General features: G+C 44.0%; 1 non-coding gene across 1 annotated transcript; it reads left to right on the top strand.

Annotated features, from left to right (window-relative positions):
• Window positions 1-7,766: 7,766 nt before the first annotated feature.
• Window positions 7,767-7,876, top strand: LOC119840936. The gene has a single exon (XR_005288350.1). It is a non-coding gene; the product is annotated as a U6 spliceosomal RNA (small nuclear RNA).
• The last annotated feature ends 6,426 nt before the right edge of the window (window positions 7,877-14,302 follow it).

Genomic DNA, 14,302 nt, shown 5'->3' with positions numbered 1-14,302 from the left:
ACATTGACACTGTTTCTGATATTAATTTAGAAACATCTTATCCTCACAAAGCTATCAGGGCCACTGGCTCTTTTTTACAGACCATTTGAAATTATCTAGAGGTACTGTTTGTCAGAAGCTGGGAATGGGCAACAGGGGATGGATCACTTGATGATGACTTTCTATTCATTCCCTCTGGGGCTCCTGGCATTGGCCACTGTCGGAAGACAGGATATGGGGTAGATGGACCTTTGGTCTGACCCAGGATGGCCATTCTTATGAGGGAGAAGAAAATGAGCACCGCTCCTCCTTGTATCTAATATGTTCTTGCAGGGAAAGGGGCATAAGTGGAAACAGCCTGAGTGGGGGCATGTGTGTCTGTCTCAATCTCGACTACAGTCTGCCCCTCTTTTGTTATCTATTTATTTAAGGGATGTGGCACAGGTAATGGATCTAAGGAGCAGATCTAAGGTGTTGCCTTGCTTTTGCCAAACAGTCTCATTTAATCCCAGCAATGGGAACCCCCCCACCTTCAGAAGCCAGAGCCTCTGGCATAGGAAAGTTTATGGAACTGGGGCACCTGTCAAAACATTCCACTGACCAAATCAAAGACAAAATCCATCATCCATAAAAGAGGATCTGCATCATCAGGAAGTGAGGCAGAGCGAGAAAGGATGGTCTTGTGGCTAACACAAGTTACTAGGGCTCAGGAAATCTGTGATGAGTTCCCTGCTCTGCCAAAGACTCCATGTGTCACCTTGGGCAAGTCACTTAAGCTATGTCTACACTTATAGTGGCATGTAGAGTACAGGTGGAACAGGTGCCACATGCCATGAGGAGAGGCTTTGGCAGGGGGGAGGCAGCGGGGAAGGACTCTGGCAGGGGGAAAGCTGCAGGAGCCTTTCCCTGCTGCTGCAGTATTTCACTATGGTGGGGCCAAGCTCTGGCACCAGGGTGGCAGTAGGACACTATACTGCAGTGTAAATGTGGGAGGCCAAGTGTGGATTTGTAGGAGGCCCATGTAAGCTCCTTGGGGGAAGGGACTCTCTCTTACTATGTACAGCACCTAGCACAACAGGGCTCTGATCTTGGCTGAGGCCTCTATTTGCTACAGTAATAAAAATAAATAATACTGAAGTATATGACCCTGAATCAGAAGTGTACATTGCCCTATAGAAATCTGTGCAGGCAATATGGATATTAAAGAACAGATGCTGGAACTTACAAAATGGGAAGAAACAAATATGAAAGAACAATATTCTTGAGAGAAGCTGCTTGTAGAGTTAGACCTATGGCCTAATGCACAAGCAAATGAATAGCAGGCTGAAATCCTAGGGAATAAGCTGCGTGGGAAGAATGGGTTAGATTCTCCTCTGCCTCATACTTCATGTAGACCTTTCCATCTGTGCCAAGCGGCTGTAAAACATTGCTATTCTGGTGTGGCACAAATGGATAAATGAAGTAAGTATAAATCTATCCAGGATGTTAAGAGGAAAGGGACCGATGCTGGAAAAATATCAACATCCCAATATTAAATTTGACAATGTTTTACCACCGAAGAGCTGCTTGTGGAAGGAAGCAGCCTCTATCTAGAAAACATTGTGCTCTGCCTTGCAGCTTAATTCCTCAGAAAAGCAATTTAGCATGTGTCAGCTTCACTAAAAAATGGGCTCTCCAATATGGATTGATTTATCCTACACCTGAAGGCCTGTAAGGACATGGTTACTGAACAGTCCTCTGAAGACAGAGAAGAGACGTGAAAGGAGAGGATAACATGAAATGCAACTTAGACATAAATTGGTACTTTTAAATTTCACACACACAGCATAAACCAGAGAGCTGTTGTAAAGTGAACACTAATAATGGGCCAGAAAGCAGAAGGCAGCATAGAAACACAGTCTGCCATACAGTGTGAAGATACATGGAGAGAGGTCCAGTAACACAGTAACAGGCCTCAGAGTTAAGAGGTTTTTCCCCCCATGGAAAATTTCTACATTCAACAAGAAAATAAAAACCGAAAATTTTTATTTTTTTGTTGACAAAAACTTGAATTTTTCTGCAGAAAGAGGGCAGGGTTCACAAACAATTGGGTTTAATCAGAACACCAATTTTCTGCTGAAACCAAGTTTAGAGGGAAAACTTGCAGCCAGCCCTAATAATTAGTCTTAATATCTTTTAGGTGGGATTTTCTATAGTGTATAGTGGCATTGACTGCAAAGTTAGGTCTATCTAATCAACACATAACATGACACCTAGGTGGGCTGCCACTAGCAGGGATTGAACCAATAGTCTCTGGGTCTAACAAAACAAGCTTCTATGGCCTGAGCTAAAGAATGCAGCTTTCCTATCTTAAGGGGCTGTAGTGGATTCTAAACCTCTCTGCATGGACTAGCAATTAGAAGGGGATAAAGAACCACACTGCATAAGCATGTATTACATATAGCTTAGCAAAGAACGGGGTAGATAAATGGTGTCCCAACCTAACAGCCACATTGTGTCCTGTGCATGGGCTAGTCACAGATGTAGGCCTTGTGCTTTCCTGAGTGCAACAACTGCTCTGGGTTAGCTGCTCTAGCTGTGCCAGCTAACAGAGTTGACTGGCTACAGAGATGAAACTTTTCTGCACTTTCATTAAGGGTGGGTGGCCAGTGGTCCATATGGCAATAGCAAATGCCAGTCAATACACTTGAAGAGGGAAAAGGACAGTTGGTTTTATTGCAAGCAGGTCACACTATACAGATACAGGTGTGACTGGCATCAAAAAAGGCTAGGTTCAATTTTCTAGGGGTTCCTGCTGACAATTTAAACAACACTGGCTCAAACCCCACCCAGAAACCTGGGAAAGTATATATACTACACTGATATCATACCTATGGGAGTTCATAAATGTATTTAGAACCTTGGCACTAAAATTAGAGATGAGTTGGCTATGTGCAAGAAGCAGCAGGTGCCTCTCAGCATCAGTGTCCCAATTGGCCCCGTGTTGCCCGATCTATAGATAGTGTATTAATTATATTGATTACTTGAGCATCCCCAATTATTACTTTGAGGGTTGCCAGGTTCTTGCCCCAAGATCAGGCCCAGTATTATTCAAATTATTATATAGTTGGGAACCCTGATGTGCACAGTTTGCAACACTCACACTATAGGAACTCTTTTATATTTACAAATATAATTTATTAAGACATTTAGCACAGTCACAAATACCCCAACTTAGTAAGATAGACAGAGATACGATAGAATGTAAATCTGCAAATTGCTGTGATAGGCAATACTTCCTCACCCACAAGCACTGAGTGCAGGGGTTTAAAACAAAGAGCGCTTTGGAGGAGCAGGGAGGGGGAAGAGACTAAACTGGGGAAAGCCAGTAATTAATAAATAAACAAATCCAGGGTGTCTTAGCAGGAGTTCTAACCTCGGTCCTCTTCTGGAACTTGTGACTGGGTGAATGTGTGTTCTAGCCACTTCCCTGCACGCCAGGTCCCTGCCCGCAGTTTGTTGTCTTCGGTTGGTGGAGGCCAAGGATTCTGGCAGGTCAGTGGTGTCTGGGCTGCTCTGGGACCTCTATAACAAGACCCAGCTCAGGTGATTTCAGCTTTGGTTGCTAGATAGGGAGGCCCACACCAGAGTTCCCCAAGTAGGCTGCTGTTCTCTGTAGCTTCAGCCCAAGCTACCTCAGAACCATCACCCACACCAGTGCCGCCCATGCACTGTCTGCCATCTCAAAGCAATCTCAGCTCTGCACCACCCACTGTTTTGTAGATGTCTCAGCTCAGCTGTTTAAAGAAGAATCAGTGGTATACAGGACCCTTAACAATATTTTTATCACCACAAGGGCAGTCCCAAAAGAACTCAGCAGAGCTTTCCTCCCTCTCTTCCTTTAGCCCTGCAGTCTCCATCAGGGTGACCCCTCACCCCAGGCACATTTGATGGAGGACCAATGAAACTTGTTTGTAAATCTTCCTCTGTACATGGTGCTCCTCAGATCTCTGTTTCTGGCCTCCTGCATGAAGTATGAGGGAGAGAAGAAGGAGGGCCTTCTCCCCAGATATTTCTATCCCCTCCTCAATGTCTGTGCAGTGGCCCTTTTGAGGGAAAAAGTATCACCCATTTCCCTGCTTGCCCTGACATGGGATTTTGTGCTCCCTGTTGAGATTGTGTGTCTTTTTCTGTTTGCAAATTGTTCATGAGCACTTTACAATTTTCTCCTATGTAGGCCTTGCCGACTGAATCATTTCTGATAATAAAACTTGGTCTGCAGTAAGCAGTTCATTGTTTTCATGATAAAGGCCTTGGCCGCTTTGACAGCAGAACAATATCTAGTATATAATATATTCAGGGAGGGGAAGGGAAGATGTAGATAGATTCAAATCCTCTTCCTAAAACTGGAGCTTACTGTAATTGTGGTCAGTCAAAGCATATATTGGTCTCCTAAAAGCACCCAAACTCTCTGTTCTGTCTTGTTTATCTAGACAGCCTCCCATTTGTAGTGAACCGCTACATGTATTTACAGATGAGGAGGAAGGGGAAGTACAGTACTTGAAAGGCTCCAATTAGACTCCAGGGAGCACTCTGAACTAAAGTATCAAAGGATGCCTGGCAGCACCACAGAAATACTGTTGGCATACTATGAGTTGTGCCTGTAAAATAGCACCTCTGTCTCTGAGGTCCAAAGAGTCTGATATTGGCCTCTCCAGAGTTTCTGCTTCTCAAGGCATGTTTTTCCTCCATTTACAGGTCCCTCTCTTACTCCTTGCTAGGGTTTTTCTTTCCGTTTTGACTCCTGCTTCTCATTCTTTCCTCTTCAGCCACCAGGATGGAGGTATCTTCTTTCTTGGATTCTTAAAGTCTAGTGAGATTACAACAGGGGACTAGAAATCAGTACCACTAGGTTATCTTGAGTAAGTTCTTTCCTGGGTATCTGGCTGGTGAATCTTGCCCATATGCTCAGGGTTTAGCTGATTGCCATATTTGGGGTCGGGAAGGAATTTTCCTCCAGGGCAGATTGGAGAGGCCCTGGAGGTTTTTCGCCTTCCTCTGTAGCATGGGGCATGGTTGACTTGAGGGAGGCTTCTCTGCTCCTTGAAGTCTTTGAACCATGATTTAAGGACTTCAATAGCTCAGACATGGGTGAGGTTTTTCATAGGAGTGGGTGGGTGAGATTCTGTGGCCTGCGCTGTGCAGGAGGTCGGACTAGATGATCAGAATGGTCCCTTCTGACCTTAGTATCTATGAATCTATGAATCTATGAATCTTCCTGCCTCTGCCACTGACACTGTCAATTGTCATGAGCCTCCCTATCTCACTTTTCCCATGTGCCGGATGGGAATAATTACATATCCTCTCTCTACTATAAAGCACTGAAAGGAGCCAGGCATGTAATACGGTTATTAATCATAGTACAACAACAAACAGATATATTTGGGTTAGGGTCTGGTTTCCACACAACAGTTACAGTATCTCAAAGGAAAGCTTATTGTTTATGCCAGCCACTTGGTCAGAATTCCATACAGCTGGACTGGGCAGAATATGATTTTTTTTTATTATTTTGATGGATAATATTGATTTTTAGTTGTAAGCCTGTTTTTCAATTTTCATCAATTTAAATTTTCACAGTTGTGCAAAATTTGGGGATTTAAACTTTTTTTAGACTTTTATTGATTTAAATGTTCACAGTTGCAGGAGGGTCAGACAATATGTGTGTGTGTGTGTGTGTTTGTGTGTTGGGGGTAATTATTTAATTACAGTAGATGTTGAGATTAAAAAAGCTAAAGCTTTGTAACCATTAAAACACAAACTGTTAACATCATATGTCAAAATTTTAGCCTTAAATCAAACTTGAGTAAGTTCTCAAGCAGCATTTTCCTTACTTTGCCAGGCTTTAAATAGCAATAATTATCTATGGAACTATTTTTTCATTGGTTTGTGTGTGGGTGGTGAAATCAAGGTTTATCGACATTCACTGATAAAAATCTAAACCTTCCAAGCCTTCAGAGAGCAATAGCTCAGTTTTTCTGGCGGGTGGATGCTGTAGAGACCTTCCCCAGCTGACAAAGATCATGTGATGTAGGTGATTTACTGAGTTACACTACACGGTATTTCCAGACAGCTATGTGGCAGCTGCAAGGTAATATTTCTGCTATCACTGATGAAACGTGGAGAGAATGACTCTTGTCACCATTAGATACTGTCAGTCTAGAAATGCAATCTACTCTCTCTGGAAAAGAATGATACAGTATCTCTCTACTGATGAGTGGGAGTGAAGATGCAGGATACCTTTGCAGATGTGGGAGACAATGAGAGGGTCAGGCATGGTCATGAATACCAGGACTCTGAGTCTAGCACCACCACATGGAGAGAGGACAAGAGGGGAAGTGTCATGTCTTAGTCCTTCCTTTGCACTTGTTAGCTGGGCTGGACCCAAATGAGACTGGAGAGGGCACACTGCGCTTTGCCAAAGGAAAGTGCAATAAGTATGCTCCTGTTGCTCTCCAGAGGGAGCTGGGACTGTCTATAGATCAATGCTTCCACAACTTGGGGCTGTGTGCCTCCACACCTGCTGCTCTTTTGAGCTGTGTCACAAAGGCACAAGTTAGCCTCAGTTTTGTAGCATACAAGTTTACCTTCAATGCAAAGTGAAGAACTGTGAGAACCAAATACGTTATGGGTAAACTGCTTCCAGTTTATGAAATGCAAAATCCCATCTGTGTGTTTGCACATGCACAGTGGGTCATTTTATACCAGAGCAGGGCTTTAAACAGATATAGAGGAAAGCTGTGCGCTGACATGTTCAGAATATGCACCCTGAACATTAAGCCAACGCATGAAGTTGCCAGTGCTGCATCACAGAACAAGAACTGTCTTCCAAATCACATGCTCTCACTTGGTTTTTCGGCCCTTGTGTGAGTCTATTTAGAGCTGATGGGAAACTTCTGATGAAACATTTTGTTGGAATTTGCAAATTCTGGCAAAATTGCAACATCGCGGAGAGGGCTTGATTTTGCTGGCGTTCTAACAGGATCCAGGCAGGTCTCAATCAGAAACCTGCTTGGTTTCCTGCTAGCTCACCTGCCTGGCTCCTTGGCAGCCTGCCTGGAGAGCTGCTGGAGAGCCCAGATGCCAGGGTTTGCAGCTCTGGATCAGCCAGCCATGTGGACTGCCCCAGGGCCAGGGACCCCAAATCTTCCAGTATCTATGGCTCTGGGGCAGCCTGCCGGGCGGACTGTCTGGGAGCTGGCACGCCATAACTTTCTGTGGAGAATTTTGAAATACTTGGGTTTCATTCTTAATCAGAATGGAACTAAATTTCAAAATCCTCTGTGAAATGGAATGACCGTCCCCTGCCTTGCTATAAGTTTATCTTTATTAAAATTTTAGTCTCAATTTTCGGAACGGCTCCTCATGCTGTCACTGTAGCTTACGTCATGAATATTACTAACTTATGTTCGTACTAATTGCTGCTTGCTGTTTTATATTTAATTTGATGTAATTAGGAGGACTCATAAAAATAAAACAAGCTCGAGAATAAAAATATTCATTGCAAGAGGCGTAGTGATGCAGTGGGTTACTTCACTAGTTTTCACTCCTACAGATGGAATCTGCAGGTTCAAATCCTGTCATAATGCAAATAAATCTGATAGTTTCCTGTTTAATGAAGAGTGAAGCCACCACACAGTGTAGCACAACTGGCAGTCTCATAGAAAGAGCAGATAAAATATACCCCTGGCCAGTACAAGACTTGTGCACCACTAAGCGCTATTTCAAGGGCTTAGGCTGGACATAAATGTTGTGTAAATCTTAGGCCAACATAATGTACTAAATCTGGAAAGACACAGAAATGATTAGCATGGCCCCTATGCAAAGATGACATGCAAATTGTGAAGCATTCCATATTTTTGGTGTGGATTTTCCAACACTGGTAATTTTAAAATCAAGATTGGCTTTTTTTCTAAGAGATAGTTGGGGACTGGTCCTGCTTTGAGCACGGGGTTGGACTACATGACCTCCTGAGGTCCCTTCCAACCCTTATATTCTATGATTCTATGATATGAAGTAGCTCAACCAGGAATTATTTCAGGGAAGCCCTAGAGGCTGTGTTATTCAGAAGGTCAGACTAGATGATCCCAGTGGTGCCTTCTGGCTTTATAATCTATGAATCATGTAGCTAATCCTCATCCCGTCCTTATGAGATAGGAGGAGTGGAATTATTTCCATTCTATACCTGGGGGAACCAAGACAGTAAGGTAAAGTCAGATAAAGCCAAGGCCACTAAGGGAGTTAAAGTCAGCACTGAGATTAGAATTCAAGAATTGCTGAATCCCAGTTCTGTGTTCAGATCCTTTGCCCCTCTCCCCATCTCAAAAGCATATAGAGTGGAGTCTTTTTCCATGCACCAATTCATGCCCATCTAATATTACTGATGCTTAGATTCTACAATAGTAGACGCTTTGGAAAGGCAGATAAATGGAATTCAGTAAAGTTTTGTCTCTTGGATACAAATTGGCATTGAACGTTTTCCTGTTTAATGACAATTGAACAGCCCTGTTGCTGGCACTTACTGTCAATTACTGTCCATAGCCTCATGAAGTGAATGCTCATAAGTACTATATGGTCACAAAACTTCATCCATAGATAAAAATATTAATCTTTGTGCCGTGCACAGATGCCTTGCTGCTTCATTGTGAATGATGGGATTTTGAAGATCCAAAGCACAATCCCCATAGCTGAAAAATGAGGATGCACACTTGACAGTCTTCTTCTCTTTCTTTCCCTCTGATATGTCATTATTGGTTTCATGGCATGCATCAGTACAGCTGCTGTCACAATGGACTGACAAATTCTCTCCGGATGACAGAAAATCTGGACAGAGAGCTGCATATTGTTCCTGAAAAATATCAGATTCTTCTTGTGAAGAGATTCTTCACGTGGGTGAAAAGAAAAGAGAAAGAAGCAGAGGTACTGTAGATATTACTAAGGCCAGGTATCTCCCAAATTATCTTTGCACTGCACAGTGACCACGATACTGGGTTTAATTCAAAAATGTGAATGCTTGGTGGTGCATTGCCTCACTCCTCCTCACTAGCACCTTTCCTCTTACAACAAGGACTTCTGTGTAGAAAGGTCTCTTGTCAACCAGCTGTTATTTGGCACAAGGCCCCCTCAGTCACACACTTTACAATCACTCCCTCCACCTAATGGGTCCAAATCAGAAAAGAGCCCAAGTGGTATAATTGATGCTGTCTTCCTCTTACCTCAGCACCTCCTACATCAGTTACACCAGTTTAGACTCACCGGCCTCATTCCTGCCTCTGGTCAAGCAGTACTAGGTGCAGCAGCTGAGGGATGAGGCAAAGGTAATATTATGGCACCTACTGGTTTGTGTCTCCATGAGCTTGGACCCAGCACAGGGCAAGTTTGGTCACCAGAATAAATTAGAACCACCCAAAGGCTTTTCTGACTTATGCCCAGTTGCCCGTGGCTCCATGGAGGCAATATCTCCAGTTGTGCCTCCTGCATCAGGGGAGTGTGTGGGTGGTATAAACCTCAACCTTGGCTCTGTGCCACACGTGCATTGAAAGGCATCACTGATTTTCAAATGGTATACACCAAAAAATCACTTAAAGCCTGCTGCTTGGGAGTTTTGCTATTGATTTCAATGGCAATAATGTAGGCCCCTTAATTTACTAAATACCAGTTGTCAATTTATTTAATGTAAATTGATATTAAACAGGTATAATTGTAATGAATTATAGTGCAATCCAGTTCCCTTTAAAGTCAACAGGAGATTTACCGTTGATTTCAAAGGTACTGAGTTCGGCCCATACAGCACGACTTGATACACAGACAAAATATTCCAAGATAGTCTGTTAAGTGAGCTGATATTGTGTTGGCTTGTCTGACCTTTGAAATTAGGGTAGTCACCAAGACTCATTCCCATATAGAAATAATGGGGTGCAAGTGCTAGCGAGGGTAGCCAGATGTTGAGTTTTCAACTGGAACACCCAGTCGAAAAGGGACCTTGGTGGCTCTGGTCTGCCCCTGCCCCGAGTGTTGGCTTCATAGATCCCATTGGCCGCGTCTTTGCCTAGGAGCTGGAGATGGGAGATGCCACTGAAGTAAGAGTCACCCAGAGTCCACACTCCGAACCCCTCTCCCATACCCCAACCCACTGCCCCAGCTTGGAACTCCCTCCTACACCCCAAATTCCTCATCCTTGGCCCCACTCCAGAGCTTGCACCCCTAGCCAGAAACCTCACTCCCCTGCACCTCAACCCCCTGTCCCAGCCTGGTGCCCCCTCCCACACCCTGAACCCCTCATTTCTGGCCACATCCCGGAGCCTGCACCCCCAGCCGGAGCCCTCACTTCCCTCCCACACCCCAGCCCCCTGGCCCAGCTTGGTGAAAATGAGTGAGTGAGTGAGGGTGGGGGACAGCGAGCAACGGAGGGAGGGGGGATGGAGTGAGCAGGGGCGGGGCCTCAGGGAAGGAGCAGAGCCTTGGAGAAGAGGCAAGGGTGTTTGGTTTTGTGTGATTAGAAAGTTGGCAACCCTAGTGCTAGCTAAATGGGAATGGGGAGGTGGGGACACCACCATCTCTAATTCCCCTCCATTGGCTTATGCATTAAAGATCAACTGAACTAGCTAAAGATTAAAAATGCCTGTTGGCACATATTAAAAGAAGACAGCTGGGGCTCTGAGTGTGTCTGCATCTACCCCCTACAGTGACACATTCAACCTGCTGGGGTTCGAGAAATTTGGCATTTTTCTTTCCTAACGATTTTAACAGTACCTTACCCAAGCACTGCACAGAATCAGCGCTCATAAATGCTGTATTGTGTTACAAAGGCTGGCATGTCATCCATGTTCTTTAAAAATTTAAACTCCGTACTGTCTGTGTATCCTGTCTTTGTCTTATCTGTCTGGCCAGGCGGTTACACATGCATTCATCATTGTTGTATCTGGACCTCAATCTCCAGCTCTCTTCTAGGAAAAAACAAGAGGGCATTTTTTTAGCTGGATAATTTCCAGGTTTTGTGGCAAAAAAACAGTTTGTAATAATAATCCTTTTCACTTGCATATAACTTTTGATCGAAAGCTCTCAAAACTCACTTACCAAGAGGGAGTATTATTATCCCACTGCTAATAAAGGACCTCTGAATATTTGATAGAGTCATAGAGTAGTAGACTTTAAGGTCAGAAGGGACGATTATGATCGTCTAGTCTGACTGCCTGCACAACACAGGCCACAGAATCTCACCCACCAACTCCCTTCCCCTCGCAAATCTGTGTTCAGCTCAAATAACAATTGTTTATGGGTGCATGGAGTTCAGGTTCTGAGCTAAATAGATTTACATTTCAGTATCTTCGGTAATTTAAGTATTGTTTACACATATCCATAGGATTTAACCTGAAAGACACCTTGAGCTGAGTGGTCACAGTGGAAGGTTTTATAGGTGTTTTGGAAAAAGGTGGGGTTATGGGTCATTCCCTGGACTGAGAACACAGGAAGTCTGGGTTAATACTAAGCTTTACTACAAGCACCGTGTTGGTAAGTCACTTCATATCTCTGTGCCTTAGTCCCCCATCTCTTGGCAATCCTTCCTTTGTCCACCCTGGCTATTTAGACTGTAAGCTCTTTAAGGCAGGGACTGGTTCTTATTATGTGCCAGAACAGTGCCCAGTCCAATGGGGCCCTAATTTTGGCTGGAGCCTCTCTAGACATTACCAGAATACAAGTAACATGATTAACTTCCCATTTCTACCTGTACAAGCAAATACACTCCGCTTTCACAAGGGTTCCTCCTTTCAGATTGTGCCAGGGCTTCCCTGACATATCTCAAGTAGCAATAATGCCACAAGCTGATCCTTCTCATAACTGCTATGGCTGCACTGCAGCTAAGACTCACTGATCCTCCAATGCAACCTCCCGTAGGCTTCCAACTGGGTCTCCACTGTTTCTACATCTGACACTTCGCTACAAGACTTTTTTGTTAGGAGCTACTCACAAGCCCTTACTCCTGACATCCCATTATTCTACCATCAGCAGAAGTAACTGGGCGAGATGCTTTCTCAAGGTGAGAGGTAGTTTTTTCACATGGATGTTGATATCAGTGACATAGGTAGTCTTTTTGCCATTTGAGATAGTTCTTCCCCTAGCAGTCACTTAGATCTATAGCTTGGTATTGCAAATTTGCTCTTCTTTTGGGTAGTGATAGTATCCCAGCCAAATGGAAATCATCAAAAAAATGTCCACTTCAACTAATGGAGAGATTCCTTAGACCCTACCACTGATGACAGCCTGGCTATTCTTTCTGAAGTGTCTAAAAGTGAGATGTTTCAATATCAGTATGTGATTTACATGGGCTTGATCCTGCCCCCATTTACACCAATGACAAACCCCATCAGCTTCAACAGAGCAGGCTAGAGCCTCTACTCCAGAGAGATTTCTCTCCTTTTCCTGAAGTGTGCATGCGAGAGAGGAGGAATTCTGAGTCCTGATGTTTCTACTCTCCAGTAGCTGTTAGTGGTGGCCCCAATATGGTTAGTGTCTTCTTGGTGTCTTCTTACTTTAAGTAAGTATTGCTGATAATACTTGCTGCAATGGTTTGCTGAGAGACCATATCAGCTTCCTATCATACTTTGCAAGTCTCCACCACCTCAATATTTATTTTTGCTAATGTGGCTCGATGTTGAAGACTCAGAGTTCCAATAAGACTCATACATTTTATGGCCAGAAGGGACTATTGTGATCAGCTAGTCTGATCTCCTGCATATCTGAAGCCACAGAACCTCACCCACCCACTGCTGTAATAGACCCCTAACCTCTGGCTGAGTTACTGAAGTCCTCAAATCATGATTTAAAGACTTCAAGTTACAAGAAGACTTGGACTGTACTTCTATGGTACAGTAAAACGTCACTTAGGAGTCTCTACAGTGAATGAAACAGTGTTTCAGTTAAGTGCTTAGACCTTTCTACATGACTGTGAGCTGTGCCTCTTAGAATCTTCCTAGAGAGAGGTCCTACTAGTTGAGAAAGTGCAGGGAAACTCATCTCTCTGAACCTGGGGTGTCTGTCCCTGTAGCTAACTCTTGCTACACCATGCACAACCAGTCTAAGCGGTACTATATAATGTATTGTTCTCTTCCATTTTTTCCAGGAACATGCCTGTTTCATGATAAATGCTCCATGATACTCTTAAAGATAGGCAAACCTAAGCCCTTCCTCCCTCTCTAGAAAGGCACATCTTGCTCTAGGATGTTTTAAGCTTGTTACCTTATCCCCATGAAAAGTCCATCAACATTTTATTAATCGTTATGGGGACTGTGTGGGATTGCGATGGAGGTGTTTAGACCTCTTTTACAGGTCGCGAAGGGTGTAATATCTCTCTGTTGGGGAAACACCTTTGCCACATGGCTTAATGGGAGCATGCTTGGGCCAGCTGTAGTGTGAATTGGGCAGGTGTTTTAGGAAGCCCAGGCTAGCTAGTCAATGATGGAAAAAATCCTCCTTCCAATACTCCCATTTGGCTACACAAAGCCAGCACTTCTGTTTTTCATTTAGGGACAGTCCTGGCTAGGAGAGTGTTTATTTATTTGATAGTATTCATGAGGCTCTGGAAAACCTGAAGACAGATTACACCATCCTGGGCTCTTGGTCTTATATTTACCTATAGAGCCCTGAAAATACATAGCAATTCACTTTATATCTGCAGAACATTTTTGCAGATCGGATGCGGATACAAATTTTGTATCCATGCGGGGCTCTATTTACCTCTAGCTCCTGTGACCTGACAAAGGAATAGATACAGGAAGTAAGCCAAAAGGTGTAATAATTTAAGGAGGCCAGTTGTCTCCTCCGTATTATCCCTTACTCACTAACCTGCAATTTATCTGCTTCTTCTCACAGATCCATTTCCAACCGAACCCGCCTCCTTTGGAGTGAAGAGCCAGACCTCTTCCTGGAGTCAGTGGAGTGAAGTAGGAGCTGACTGCTCCTAAACGTGTTTCTCTCTCCATCACACATCTGGCCTCCACATGCTCCCTTTGTTGGAGGCAATATTCCTCAGTGAACATCATCTGCTGGACAGTAAAGAGAGGCCCTGTGGTCCCCATATTACTGATGCGGATGTCAGCTGCTGTGCTGCTCACAGTGGCAGCATAAGCGCTAGCCTAAGCAGCTGTTTTTATCACACTGACACGCTGAGCAGGTTTCATGACACAGTGGCCATGTCTACTAGCCTGGCTCTGAAACAATGCTATTGCACCACTGCTGGCAGTCACTAACAGGCAGATGCTAATTTTGCTGGTTTAGACGTGGCCAGATA

Source organism: Dermochelys coriacea, chromosome 11, assembly GCF_009764565.3.
Source record: "Dermochelys coriacea isolate rDerCor1 chromosome 11, rDerCor1.pri.v4, whole genome shotgun sequence".
Taxonomy (NCBI): Eukaryota; Metazoa; Chordata; order Testudines; family Dermochelyidae; genus Dermochelys; species Dermochelys coriacea.
Note: the sequence above shows the minus strand (reverse complement) of the source record. Positions and strands in the feature narration are given on the sequence as shown.